The sequence below is a fragment of the Mustelus asterias genome, chromosome 13 (genome assembly GCF_964213995.1).
Source record: "Mustelus asterias chromosome 13, sMusAst1.hap1.1, whole genome shotgun sequence".
Taxonomy (NCBI): domain Eukaryota; kingdom Metazoa; phylum Chordata; class Chondrichthyes; order Carcharhiniformes; family Triakidae; genus Mustelus; species Mustelus asterias.
The window spans coordinates 98361029-98376563 of record NC_135813.1 but is presented as its reverse complement, the minus strand read 5'-3'; the positions used below and the strand labels follow the sequence as shown (position 1 = coordinate 98376563).

The 15535-nt window shown below is 44.8% G+C and overlaps 1 protein-coding gene across 1 annotated transcript in view; it reads right to left on the bottom strand.

Annotated features, from left to right (window-relative positions):
- Nucleotides 1–4790, bottom strand: part of LOC144502935 (uncharacterized) — a 262712-nt gene extending 257922 nt beyond the window's left edge. Inside the window, exon 1 of the mRNA XM_078227362.1 lies at nt 4530–4790. The gene's annotated coding sequence lies outside the window, so the exon portion shown is untranslated. The remainder of the gene's footprint in view (nt 1–4529) is intronic.
- Nucleotides 4791–15535: the final 10745 nt, after the last annotated feature.

The following is a 15535-nucleotide window of genomic DNA, read 5'->3' as shown; positions in this document are numbered from 1 at the left end:
CAAATACATGAATAGGATGGGAATAGAGGGATATGGTCCCCGGAAGGGAAGGGGGTTTTGGTTCAGTCGGGCAGCATGGTCGGTGCAGGCTTGGTGGGCCGAAGGGCCTGTTCCTGTGCTGTAATTTTCTTTGTTCTTTATTCAGTCCAACCTCTGCCAACCTCACCCAAGAGGACAGTTGTCCTCAGCCAATACTGCTCAGGATTGTATGTGTGCCTCCCCCTCCCAGAGCAATGGCCCATTCTCCAAATTCCCTTTCTGTGTCAAGCTACACGCCAACGTGCCTGGCCATCGGTCTGTGTAAGGTCATCCAGAGGAGGTGAAGATCTGAGCAGGAGTGTGCAATCACCAGCTGTTTGGATTCATGGAGGGAGGCCTGGAAAACTCCACCCAAAGCCCCATAAAACAAGGGAAACCGCAAAGAGAAAAGGAACAGCAACAGCATGCACTGCTCTCGAAGAGCAACAGGACCCAGTCTGTGCCTGTGGTTTTCTCATGTGGGAAGACCCCCACTATCTGCTGGCGATCATTGGAAAGCAGTCCGCAGACACTTGACCACAGGAGGCCTGGATTTGGCACGGGTCAGCACAAGGAACTAATTTATTCCACACTGACTGGTAAAAATCCACCAGGGATCCCTCCCGTCACAACAGAGAGTAACAAAAGTGTTTCCACAACAGCTTCTGTGCTACTTTCAGCTATGTAAGTCGATGCCAATATTTACATGTCTGATTCGATGTTGCAGCTTGGCTGATTTCACACCAGCTGATCTATTTCTCTTTATATTTATCCTTCAAAGTGTCCATGGGAACATATGAATTAGATTGCGTGTATAGCACGGTTACACCCTCAAGATAAAAACATCTGCAATAAAGGCTGAGTAACAGAACTTGGATCTTTCTTGGCCACAGAGATGACTACTCCTTGAAAAAATGTTGTTTGGCCGGGTCCTTGTGATGCAGCACAAAATTTGTCCTTAATTATAATCGACCAAACCCATCAGATTCCCCCGCCCCCCCCCCCCCCCCCCCCCCCCACGCCCCCTCCCCCATTACTAAACACAATGCAATTAAGGGCTCAGGTCCAACTGTCTTTCCATCACTTTCTCTTATCCTTCCTTTTACATGCCTCCCTTTGGAAGTAGTCATCCCCAGCAAGACACAGGAAACGTGTACAATAGCCCAGGATCCCCCTCCTGTGCCCATTCAGCACCTTCACCACACATTGATGGAAGGAGCAATTTGTCACTTTGCAGGACAGGATTATTCAGTAAACTACATTTGGAAATAAAACTTCTGTTTCAAAATGATCAGCGGTCAAGCAATAAAACTGAATAAGGATAATAAGGAATAAGGAAGTAGAAAATGGTGAATAATCCTGCCAAGAACTTGTAGCATTGCCACAGACTTTGTGTATCAAACACACTCCTGTTGTGCGGCAAAGCAGGGCAGTTCTTTTCGAATTCAACTGAAATATCCAAATGTTTTCAAACTCCCCCCAGTCTTAAAGTTTATTTATTATTAGTCACAAGTAAGGCCTACACTAACACTGCAATGAAATTACAGTGAAATTCCCCGAGTCGCCACACTCCAGTGCCTGTTCGGGGCAATGCACCCAACCAGCATGTCTTTCAAACTGTGGAGCACTCGGAGGAAACACACTCAGACACAGGGAGAACATGCAAACTCCACACAGACAGTGACCCAAGCTGGGAATTGAACTCGGATCCCTGGCGCTGTGAGGTAGCAGTGCTAACCACTGTGCCATCGTGCTGCCCATCGGACTGCATGCTGTCAGTCCCTGTTACACAGAATCTGGTTGAAGTGATACAGCTGTTTTGGTCCCCAGATGTTACAGATGCAGTGGACAAGTGCCAGTCTCTGGTTACTGACAGCAGCACACAGTATCAATACAAACCACTTTTCCTGCTAATCCTATGCTCATCTCTTCCTTTCCTGGAGCTTTTGACTCCTTGCGGGCCCTCGTGTACCCGGCGGTGTGACTGTCACGTTCTCACTTTGCTGTTTATGGGCGACACGGTGGCACAGTGGTTAGCACTGCTGCCTCACAGTGACAGGGACCCGGGTTCAATTCCAGCTTCGGGTCACTCTCTGTGTGGAGCTTGCACGTTCTCCCCATGTCTGCGTGGGTTTCCTCCGGTGCTCTGGTTTCCTCCCACAGTCCGAAAGACATGCTGGTTAGGTGCAATGGCCATGCTAAATTCTCCCTCAGTGTACCCAAACAGGCGCCGGAGTGTGGCGACTAGGGGATTTTCACAGTAACTTCATTGCAGTGTTAATGTAAGCCTATTTGTGACATGAATAAATAAACTTAAAATGTATCTTTCTGTGTGCAAAGTGGTTGCTGCATTTCCTACAATACAGCAGTGGCTGCACTTCCAAACTATTTCATTTGCTGCAAAATTCTTCGGGACGTCCAGTGATGGTGGTGGTAAAAGACATTATATCAATGCAAATCTTAGTTTTTATCCATTAAAAATCTAGGATATTTGACAACAGAAGAATCACAGCAAACCTGGAGTTGTGCTCATTGTCTACATGGGGAATAATCCAGGAGGGATCAATCTGACTGATTTGTTTCCCCCTCCCCCCCATGTAACTCAGAGTTTAATTATCATACAGCGCTGTCGGACTTGCTGAGATATTCCAGCATTTTCTCTTCTTGTTCAATTTGATTTGATTTGATTTATTATTGTCACATGTATTAACATTTAGTGAAAAGTATTGTTTCTTGCGCACTATACAGACAAAGCATACCGTTCATAGAGAAGGAAAGGAGGGGGTGCAGAATGTAGTGTTACAGTCAGAGCTAGGGTGTAGAGAAAGATCAACTTAATGCAAGGTAGGTCCATTCAAAAGTCTGACAGCAGCAGGGAAGAAGCTGTTCTTGAGTCAGCTGGTACGTGACCGCAGACTTTTGCGTCTTTTTCTCAACGGAAGAAGGTGGAAGAGAGAATGTCCGGGGTGCGTGGGGTCCTTAATTATGCTGGTTGCTTTGCCGAGGCAGCGGGAAGTGTAGACAGAGTCAATGGGTGGGAGGCTGGTTTGCGTGATGGACTGGGCTACATTCATGACCGTTTGTTGTTTGGATCAGAGCCTTGCTCAGGGGAAACTAAGGATCAGATTTTGGCCATCTTGGCATGCAGGGCTAGTCATTCAGCACAGGGCTGTTCCGTGGAGCAGAATTAAATGCACAGTCCTGTTCGGGTGAGGCAAGTTCACGTAACAAGTGACTGCATTTTGGGCAAAACACACCTAAAATCTTTTACAGAAGCTAGAAAATCTCAGCAGGTCTGACAGCCTCTGTGGAGAGAGAATAGAGCCAACGTTTCGAGTCTGGATGACCCTTCCTCAGGCTAAGCTTTTTACCAGGTTGTAACAGAGAGGAGGAAGGAGCAGTCTACCCATCACTGACCACTAACCACCCCCAAACACAAACACATCACAAGGAGAGTTAAACCTCTCGCCCAGTCACCAGAACACAATGGATTTGAAGCATGGCACTCTTAGATTAGTCGTTTCATAAAACAATTGGACACACAGGGAAAGGCTTGGTTCGAAGGGAGTCACCCTGAACATGAGAAACTATACACACACTGCAGAGATTCAGAAACATAGGCTGTGATTCACCCCATCAAACAAAAACTCCCTGAGATAATCCCACCCACAAATCTCAAAATCCAGAGAGAATCAAGCATCCAATTCCTCTCCCCGGATTATTTTTACTGCTTTAACAATGGGTCAAGTTACAATTAAACAAGACCCAGCACGAGAAACAGCTTTCAATAAAACTAAGTCACACAAACTGCTCAGCTGCTGAGAGGCGGAGATGTGGCAGAGCTCTGAGTGTGTGATGGTTACGGGCACACACTGCCCCAAGTCCCCAGAACAATACACCAGTGACTGTTCTCTTTATTTGGGGAGGGCTGAGAGAGGGGGGGCAGCTCTATTTTACACTCTGCTGACTGATGTCCATTTACTGAACACCCAGACTGTTTAAAAAATCCTTTTAAATAAACCCCACGCCTCTTGCTCACAGACTCCCCCGTCCCCAGCGCTGGGTCAGTCCCTCTGGCTTTGTGTGAAATCCGACACAACAAAGGGAAGAAATTCACTCTAAAGAAAATAACACAAACAAAAACCCACAAAACTTTCTCGCTGCCGATGACTGGCTCCCTTTCTCTGGCCTTTCCTCTTCACTCTCACAGTGCGGACAGTAAAAGCATTTCGGTGCCCGAGGGCAGAGAGCTGGACTGGGAAAGGAGACTCCACATCAAAGGAGACTCTGGCAGAGTCCCAGCACTGGCTCCACTCTGCGGGACTTCAGAGAGAAAAAAACAACACATTTACTCCCCAAACCAGCTCCCAAACTGCAAACTTTCCAGCTTCCAATCCTACCCACACTTCACTTCCTTGAAAGCTCGGGGGGACAATAGGAATTAGGAAAGAACAAGCACAAAGTCCCCAGACACAGCAGTGTCCTCTGATCCCACTGCCTTCCCCCTTTACCTGAGAAACGTGGCCTGCGGACCTCCTCACTGCTTTCCTCCAGCTGCCACCATTTCACCCTTTACCTCCTCTCAGACTGGCCAAACCCTGGGACAACCTTCTCTGCTGGGTAAGAGCCAAGAGAGGAGGGCGATCAGAGGAGCTCCCAAAACAAACAAAAAAAAAATCCACAGCTACAAACAACTTGCTCTGCTGGTATAGCTCAGAATTACAACCATGACCACAAAGAACTCCGATCCAAACCTCAACAACCTGCAGGACTGCAGGGACTGAGAGATTACCACAAACAACATTATACTCTAGTGGGAAAAACGGAGAATTGCAACTGGACTGATAACAGGAACCTTTGGGAACACAGACCTATTACCAAAAGCAAAACGCTGCAGGTACTGAACATCACACTGGAACAATAACTCTATCGCTCCACAAGTGCAGCCCGAGTATTTCCAGCATTTTCTCTTTTACCTTCTTGTTTCGTCAAACAACAACAACTCGTATTGATATAGTGCCTTCAACATTATAAACCATCTCCCCAAGAGCAGGGTTAAACAAGATGTGACACCCAGCCACATAAGGAGATATGGAGTCAGGTATTTTCAAACCTGTTTTAATTATTTCTGGCGTCCGATTTGAAGTGATTTGAGGAATTTCTGGAAGTGCCATCCATAAAATAGATAGATGGCAAACTCATTTATCAGGTATAGATGTGGTTGCACCTGGGCAGGGTAGTTTTTGAGTGATAATTGAACAAATATAAACTGGATACTGAACCAAAAATTAGTTTCAACCACAGCACAAAATGGGATCTGATCCTGGTCATCCAGATGCTTACATTGCTGTTCTTGATTTCCCAATGTTCTTCGGTGTAGAATCCCTACAGTGCAGAAGGAGGCCATTTAACCCATTGAGTCTGCACTGACTCGCCGACAGAGGATCTTAAGTAAAAAGGTATACGACACAGTCCTTGACCTGTGAGGAGTAGATGACTGAGCATTGTGGATGTTGCCATTTGTGATTCCAGTAGTGCTAACTTCAGCAGAAAAATAGTCGGTTTTGAGATTCCAGTGTTCTGCGGTTTGGGAGAGAAGCTCTCCTATTTTTCCTGACTTGAGAGAGATACCTGCAAAAAACCTTTGCAGGGGTGATGCTGCTGGCTGGCTTCCTTGCTCCTGTGTCGCCCACTTGTGACACCCCCAGCACTAATTCACACACGCAAAGGCACACCTGTAGCAGCTTTTCAGCTGGCTTTTATCCCCGTATTTGCAAATTCCTGGAAGATGAAATGCACATATCCATCTGGACATTACTCACATGATGGGCGGGATTTTCCACGCACCCCCTCGGCATGTTTCATGGCATCAGAGATGCCTGCCATTGGTTGGCAGTGGGATCTGATATGCGGTTTCTCATTCGATGCAACCCCCACTGCCTGGAAACCCATGGCATGGGTTCATCATCAATAGTACCGGAATATACCACCAGCGAGAATGGCCAGATAATTGTGGCCAATATTTCTTGATGAGAGTTACTCATCTCACATTGTGTCCCATTGTCTCCACCAGAGATGGCAATTAGTTTATGTATGCTTTAGAACTATCTTTGTCTGGAAACAGGATGTGGTTCTAATGTCTCATCACCCACCAGCAATTCAGCCAGTGACTGACCTTACATCCTCAGTTATCTTTGGCTTGTATGTCCATTTTAAAAAATTCACAGTTTAATATTTCCAGAGGTGACTCAGTGTTTGTCCTTCATTATTATGACAATAAAAAGTAAGTTTTAGAGCTTATTAGAAAGAATTAATTCACAGTTGATTGAATGATGTGTGTTTTGGGGCGGCATGGTGGCACAGTGGTTAGCACTGCTGCCTCACAGTGCAGGGACTTGGGTTCGATTCCCAGCTTGGGTCACTGTCTGTGCAGAGTTTGCATGTTCTCCCCGTGTCTGCGTAGGTTTCCTCTGGATGCTCCAGTTTCCTCCCACAGTCCAAAAGATGAACGGGTTAGGGGGATTGGCAATGCTAAATTGCCCCTTAGTGTCAGGGGGACTAGCTACAGTGAATGCCTGGGGTTATGGGGATAGGGCCTGAGTGGGATTGTGGTCGGTGCAGACTCAATGGGCTGAATGGCCCCCTTCTGCACTGTAGGATTCTATGATTCTAAACTAGAAAATCATCCAGAACAACATAAATGTTTATGTCGGGTTAGATTGTCTGTGGGGTCAGGAATAGGGTGTGATTTACAAATTGTGTTCCCAAGAGGCATTGCTGAATCCCAATATCACCGGAACACATTCCAATTTTCAAAGCGAGGGTGGGGGAGTGAATCAGGAAGGCACACACCTCCAATTAATGACTTGCTCGCTCCTTGAGGGCCTCATTGACAGGTCTAGGAGGGTAAGGGCAGGATTTTCAATATGTAAGTTGGCACATTCAGACAGTCTCCTGCATACAAGTTTTCAAAAAGCAGAATACTGCAGATGCTGGAAATCTGAGATAAAAACAGAAAATGCTGGAAGTGCCCAGTAGGTCTGTCAGCATCTGTGGAGAGAGAAAAACTCCAGGCTAAGATTTCAGGTCGATGACCTTTCAGTAGAAATTATCTTTCATCGACCTGAGTTATTACCTGTTTCTCTGCACATAACCTGCTAAATATTTCCAGCATTTTCTATTTTTTATTAATGCATAATGTTGGGTTCAATGCGGGCAGAAGTGGATGTTTTTTTAATAGGTGAAAAATCTCAGCACCTGAGGTTCGAATGCATTACGTTTTTTTGTGCGTGGTGAGCTTGTTGGCCATCTGAGCTTCTGCCTGCTGTCTTCTGCAAGGCAGTGGCAGACTTTATCATGGCTGCCATTGCCACTTGTGCTCTGCAGGCAGTTCCCATCTCCTGGTAAGTCTTCGCACCACAAACTGGGTGTCCAGGTCACCTCTGACCCAATTAGGGCATTAACCTTTCAAAATAGTTTGACGCGAGCAATGCAACTTTGGCCTGGAGTTGGGACCTGGGCATCATCCAGGTTTCAGGTTCCTGATCCCGATTTGAAATGAACCTTTAAGGAAACCGGTGTTCCAAGGTTCACCACAAAAGAAAAATAGGAAAAATGGGCACTAAACAGCAGCGAAAGAGTTAGGAAGGTGGGAGACACACAGGTAGATGTGACTGCCATTTCAGAAGGATTTCTACAGCAAACAGAAAAGTAGTAATGCAGAAAGATTCAGGGAGTAAGTTTCAGAGTATCGTTCATGTCAGCTGAAGGCACTGCTATAAATGCTATAAAAAGGCTGGCTGTAGGATTCGCATTCTAATCAGTATTCTGCAACTTGATTCTGTCTGTTTGCACTGTTTGAGAGCAGATTTCCACTCCATCTGACGAAGGAGCGGTGCTCCGAAAGCTTATGGTATTTGCTACCAAATAAACCTGTTGGACTTTAACCTGGTGTTGTGAGACTTCTTACTATAAATGGTGGAATACAGGGAGAGGAAGGGGCACATTAATTAGGCCAAAGTCCTATAGGTCTGGTCAAAAGAGGGTTATTGCTCTGTGAGAATTCTAGCTGATATTTTCCATCAGATCTCCATAACATTGTTTGTAATTTGGGGTCAGGGCACAGTTACATTTTCTGCTAGTCTTCATTCGTGCTCACAATCGGCAGTAATAGAACTTTCTAAAGGTAATTGTAACTGTAACTTTCTGACTTTCTGACAGTCAGCGACTGTAACCAAATGCAACACTTTGAAGTGTGATGTTTGTGTGATATCTGGCATAGGAGAGGCACGTGTTAGCAGCAAGGATTTTCTTTGATGTTAGTACATCTCACATGGTTTTGCTCATGATGAACTGGGAATATAATGATAATGATAGGAAGTGAATGCAATATGTACACAAGTCTTTTAATGGAAGTGTAGATCATAATGTTGTTGGACAAATCTGAGATGCTTAGAGGGTGAACTTTTGTTTTGAGTGGGTGTTAAAAACAGAGAAGCAGCCGAATGCCCTTCTGCCCACATTTGCTTTCGATAAAGAATACCAGGCATATGTGCAGTGCTGATTCGCTATCGCCCTGGTTCGTGCTACTAGAAACATGAGGAGTATACTATCTTATTGGGATGTAGATATCACACTGAAGTTTCTGACTGTTGGTATTTCAGATAAGTGTCTGACTGTAGGTGTCACAGTACAGTATCTGAATGCAAATTTTATATTGAAATTTCAAGCTTTGTTTGATCGTCAGGGAATACCTAATGAGGGAAGGACAGTGGATGTAGTTTACATGGACTCTAGTAAAGCATTTGACAAGGTCCCACATGGCAGACTGGTACAAAAACTAAAATCACATGGGATTTGGGGTGGGCTGGCTAGATGGATACAGAACTGGCTTGGTTATCGAAGACAGAGAGTAGCGGTGGAAGGGTGTTTTTCAGAATGGAGATCTGTCGCTAGTGGTGTTCCGCTGGGATCAGCGCTGGGACCTCTGTTGTTTGTAGTATATATAAATGATCTGGAGGAAAATGCGGGTGGTCTGATTAGTTAGTTTGCGGATGGCATGCAGATTGGTGGAGTTGCTGATAGTGCCGGCAATTGTCAGGACGTAGATAGATTGGAGACTTGGGCACAGAGATGGCAGATGGAGTTTAATCCGGACAAATGCAGGTGATGCATTTTGGAGGATCAAATTTAGTGTGAATTATACTGTAAATGGCAGAACCCTTAGGAACATTAACATACAGAGGAATCTGGGCATGCAGGTCCACAGTTCCCTTAAAGTGGCCGCACAGGTGGCCAAGGTGATTAAGAAGGCATATGGCATGCTTGCCTTCATCAGCTGGGGCATTGAGTACAAGAGTTGGGAAATCATGTTGCAGCTATATAAAACCTTGATTAGGCCGCATTTGGAGTATTGCGTGCAGTTCTGGTCACCACAGTACCGGAAGGACGCGCAAACTTTAGAGAGAATGTAAAGAAGGTTCACCAGGATGTTGCCTGGTCTCGAGGTGTTGGCTATGAGGAGAGATTGAATAAACTAGGATTGTTTTCCTAGGATAGGTTGAGTGAGTTTGGTCTTTTCTCCTTGGAGAGATGAAGGATGAGAGGTGACCTGATAGAGGTGTACAAGATGTTGAGAGGTATAGATTGGGTGGATTCTCGGAGGCTTTTTCCCAGGGCTGAAATGGCTGCTACGAGAGGACACAGGTTTAAGGTGCTGGGGAGTAGGTACAGAGGAGATGTCAGGGGTAAGTTTTTCACTCAGAGGGTGGTGGGTGAGTGGAATCGGCTGCCGTCAGTGGTGGTGGAGGCAAATTCAATAGGGTCTTTTAAGAGACTTCTGGATGAGTACATGGAACTTAATAGGATTGAGGGATATAGGTAAGCCTATATATAAACCTAGGTAGGTAGGGACATGACCGGCGCAACTTGTGGGCCGAAGGGCCTGTTTGTGCTGTATTTTTTTCTATGTTCTAATGTTGAAAGACTCTGCAAATCAGGGTGAATTGGAGAGAAAGTTTTGAAGTTATGGTGTACTCTTAGTGTACAAAAGCTGGACAAAGTTTCATCCACTCAGTTAAATTTCTTCCCTATTGTGTTTGGCCCCAGGAAAGCATAAAAAAAGATGGAAAAGCAGTGGAAAATACCTTCCTCACATATAACAGTCTGAAAAATCACAATAGTAAGGGCAGCTAATTCAATTTCATTAATAACTCTTTTCAGGAAATGTAAATTGAAAACTAGTTCCGCCTATTGAATTCCTCTGTTAGGCAAATTTCTCCTGCTAAGTGAATGCCTTTCTAGCTTAAACTGTGAGGTAGATTTTGAGGCCTTTTGCCTGACAGAAACAGGGAATGGAACAGCCTGAATAGGGTATGGAATGAGTTACCATCCCAGCAGAGTCGCTGAGCAGAAACTGATAGTCAAGTTCCGCACACATGAGGACGGCCTAAACCGGGATGTTGGATTTATGTCACATTATCAGTAACCCCCACAGCTTGCCTCCTGGACTTGCAGGCTGTCCTGTCTGGAGACAATACACATCTCTTTAACCTGTGCTTCATGCTCCCTCCACCCACATTGTCTGTATCTTTAAGATCTGGCTGGCTGTAGGGATTCGCATTCTAATCAGTATTCTGTAACTTTATTTTTGCGTCTCTGTGCCTTGTTTGAGAGCACATTTCCACTCCATCTGACGAAGGAGCAGCGCTCCGAAAGCTAATGGTGTTTTCTACCAAATAAACCTGTTGGACTTTAACCTGGTGTTGTTAAAACTCTTACTGTGTTCACCCCAGTCCAACGCCGGCATCTCCACATCATCAGATAGTGGACCAGCTGATGAGGTGTCGACAGATAAGTTTGTGTTTATATCTGCAGGGCTGCCCCATACTCAACAAAACCAGGCTGTGCACAGTCATCTGCCCCATGGGAGAGCTGGCTGGGCTGCCCAATATTAACACAGAACATGGAAATGCTAGAGTGCAGAAGGAGGCCATTTGGCCCATCACATCTGCGCCAACTCTCCAACAGAGCATCTTACCCAGACCCTATCCCCATAGACCCATGTATTTACTCCATTTAACCCCCTAACCTACACATTTAGGGACGCTAAGGGGCAATTTAGCATGGTCAATCAACCTAACTTGCACATCTTTGGAGCGTGGGAGGAAACCAGAACACCCAGAGAATGTGCGAACTCCACACACAGTCCCCCAAAGCCGGAATTGAACCCAGGCCCCTGGTGCTGTGAGGTTGCAGCGCTAACCACTGTGCCACCCCAAATATTGTAGCAGTTCGTAGCCAACAGGTTTGCTTTATCTCAGAGCTCACTGGCTGAATACTTACAAGGCAAAATGGACTGGGGTTATTGGGCAGCGATACCCCATTGATTGACCACCCAAACTTGTGCAAAGGGAGTAAAATCAATCCCTATACGTTTTAGATAAATACTGCAGAATGCGGAATCTGAAACACAAACAGAAAAATGCTGGAAAATCTCAGCTGGTCTGACAGCATCTGTGGAGAGTGAATAGAGACAATCGCTGGGATTTTACATCCTCGCTTGGGCAAGGCTCACAAAATCCCACCCAAGGCCAACGGAGAGAATTCCATTCTGCGAGCCTCACCCTGCCGGATTCCTGGGCGGGGATGCCGGTAAAATTCCAGCCAAAGTTTCAAGTCAGGGCTCTGATGAAGGATCATCCTGACTCGAAACATTGGCTCCATTCTTTCTTCATAGATGCTGTCAGACCTGCTGAGATTTTCCAGCATTGTCTGTTTAGTCCCATCACATTTTACCCTGTTTACATTTTGAATTACTTATATCACTTCTTGTACATTGAGTTTAATGATTTCAGTTATTCCTATTATTGATCTAACTACAGTGAGTTACATTTCTTGTACCATTTGATATATCTGATAGCGTTAAAATTAACAGAAAATTTTTAATTGTGAATAGGACCTTGAAGCGAACAGATGTCTCACATCCAGATAACTAATTGTGCTCACCATTTAATCTTCCTCCAGGGAGCTGTAATCTTGATTCCCATTCATTAGGTTTGTGAGTTTGGTCAATCTCCATCAGTGTGTAACCCCGACTATACCATTAATCTTTTGGTAAAGGCTTCAGTTTTTGGTTAGTTCAGATAGCACGATGTTGTGCATATATATATATATATATGTGTGTGGGATGCATAGGTGTGTTCAGATGTAATTATGTGTGTATTCATGTACTTGTATTTGTACAAAAGCTAAGGAGGGCAGAATAGGTTACAAAGAGATATTACAAAAAAAAGAAAATACGACATGGTTTCTCTGAAGGTTGTATCCTGTAATTGGGTTGATTGGTCCAATACAGCTATTAATAATTTCCTATTCCCTTCTCAGCATCCCAGTAATTTATAAATGGGTGAGATTCAATTTCAAATTCTTGTTCACGATAGAGGTAAACTTACTTGAAAATAGCAACTTGTTATTTTCAGGTGCATGTACTTTGTAACTCTGTGGCTTTCCACTGACCTTTGGAATGTCCAAAATTAATTAAAATTTGGACTAAATATCTGAGCAACATCAAGGAGCACTCAGCATTGCAAACTTGAGCCACCCGCCGCTACCTGCTAACCTAGGGTTGAAATAAGCTGTGTTAGGGAGAAAAGGACAGCTAGTATGTTGCCTGTTTAAACAGTATTTTTAAACTTGAAATTTCACATTCTCTGAGCAGGGCATGTGCATGGCAAAACTCTTGAGTCCTTGCACAGGCTCCTGGTCCAGTACTGCTCCTCTGACCCAAAGAGCAAGGCTCAACTGGCAAACCATTTTCCTGTGTGGTGGGAAACAAAGTCAAGAGTTTCTCTAATTTGTCTGTCTTAGGGGAAGGCACAGTTTATGCTTTAGGAATCCGCTGGTGGGAAGCTGCAGGCAGGCAGGAGCACAGTCCTCAAGTTGCTTTCCGTCTTCGCCAGCCACCAATCTGCTAAAAATAAACTGTCTATGTGATGTTGGAGGGTGAGGGGCAGCAGAGACGGAGGCCAAGAGACTAGGTTAATAGTAGAGGGGCAGCAGAGACAGAGGCTAATGTCTCTGTGCTGAGATATTAAAAATAGATGTTGAGGGTACGTACAGCTAAATTCTCTCCAAATAAGCATTCTAGAAAATGTGTAAATAAACAGAGGTCAGGATCAAGCTAAGCTGATAACTTTTTTACAGACTTTAATAGCCGTCTAGAATGGCACAGGAAGAGGGAGGACAAAGGGAGGAAACTGAGAAAATGTTTTCAATGTACAAAAAGAAACACAATCAGCTTAATTTTCACGTAAAAATTGGAGTTATTTTATTTTACAAAGTCATAATGGCAGCTTCCTGTCTGTTAATAGCACAGAACCTTGACTCTTTCCCAGTCCGGTTCAGCTCAGAGTCGTCAATCCTGTTACAAAGCTTTCACCTGATAACAATTGCACAGAAGCCTGGACCCACAACATAGTGCAACCTCACGGAATTGCTGGTGGGACTGACTCTGACTGGTTGACATGATTGGAAGACTCAATCCACTTGGAGGTCCTTGCCTCACTAAACATTGGAAATGGAGTTTCTCCCGTACCGAACATCATTTCCTTGGCCTCTTTTACGCTATTGTGTAAATTCTGACTTCTGAAACTGCTGGAGGTAGAAGCGTGTGGCCAAGTGGTTTGTCATTTCCCTTAGGGCCGAGAATGCCGCAACCAATTCAAAAACCAGAAAGGTTAAGTAGAGAACATGAACAGCTTGCTCCAGCGGTAAGATGATGATGGATTGATCGGTGAGGAGAAAGAGAATAATCGGCAGCTGGATTGTAAAGGACAGCAACCAAAATCCAGCTAACTCTGGCAACTGTGGGTAACAATCCAAATGGTAGAATTAATAGCTAGAACACAATAATACAATAACACCAACTGTTAAGCTCTGAAGGAAGGACTGTAGAAAAAGAGATAATCAGCCATGGATATCTAAAGAAATAAAGGAGGGTATCAAATTGAAAGAAAATGCATACAAAGAGGCAAAGATTAGTGGGAACCTAGAGGATTGGGAAATCTTTAAAGGTCAGCAGAAAGCCACGAAAAAAGCTATAAAGAAAGGTAAGATGGATTATGAGAGTAAACTAGCTCAGAATATAAAAACAGAGAGCAAAAGTTTCGACAAATATATAAAACGAAAAAAAGTGGCGAAAGTAAACATTGGTGCTTTAGAGGATGAGAAGGGGGATGTAATAACTGGAAATGAGAAAATGGCTGAGGCATTGAACAGGTATTTTGTGTCGGTCTTCACAGTGGAAGATACAAATAACATGCCAAAAATTGATGACAGGAAGGCTATGGCAGGTGAGAACCTAGAAACTATCATTATCACGAAAGAGGTAGTGTTGGGTAGGAAGCGGGTAGGATCCCCAGAACTGATATGTCCAGGGTCTTGGGCTGGTGAGGGGTGAGTATAGAGAGGAAGCAGGTCGGAAAGAAGGAAGGGGGCAGGGTGCACTCTAAAGGGGGGGAGGGGGGGCGGAGAGGGGAGGAGGTGGGGGGCGGGGGGGGGGGGGGGGGGGGAGTCACCACACAATTGGCAAAGGGCAGATCGCAAAGAGTGACCCCTCCTTTTCGTCTGGCCTTTTAACCGTTTGGGGACAAAAATCAGGCTCTTCGTTGCCACTCTGCTGCCCAGGCTGCTTATTATCTTTTGCTAACAAGTCTAATCAACCTTAATTTGTCACTATAATATGGTGGATGGGCTGCTGATTTCAGCACCTACCCCCACCCCCCCAATCATGGGGATCTCAGGTGTGGGCAAGAAGCTCCCGTGGGAAACGCGCCCACTGGGGCTCCGTAACATTCAGGCCAATGTGTGAGGTGACACTGTGAGCATCAGCAAACTATCGATCCAAAGAGAATGTGTTAGCGGAGCCTGATCCTGTCCTCTTACACAGGCATAAAGCCCTTAAACTAGAGTGCATTTTTAAAAAATTCATTTACAGGATGTGGGCATCATTGACTAGGCCAGCATTTATTGCCCATTCCTTGTTGCTCTCGAGAAGGTAGTGGTGAGCTGCCTTGTTGAACCGCTGCAGTGCCTGGTACATCAAGTGGATCATTTGCCCAATAAGCCATTGCCGGAGTAGCCAGAGAAAAACATTTTCAGCTATTGTATGTTGCGGTGGTTAAGTCGGCCAACGTACAAGGTTACACCATTTTTATGGCTCCAAGAATTGTGTTTTTGCATGTTCTTGATGTATAAATCGATCACCCTTTTAAACCATAACTCGCATTAGTGATCAGCCTCAATTTTTCACCCCATAAATGTATGTTTCATTGTCTTATTACTGAGTGCAAGGGAATGTGCAAGGGAATGAGTAAGCATTATAGGCTGTTGCAAAGAAGATGTAGAGGAGTTTAAGAAATGCCCATACAACAGATCCCACAGGGTGAATGACAAAGAGGAGTGAGACTTCCAACAAAACAAATGGATTATGAAGCTGGTTTCAAGCTAAAAGTCATGA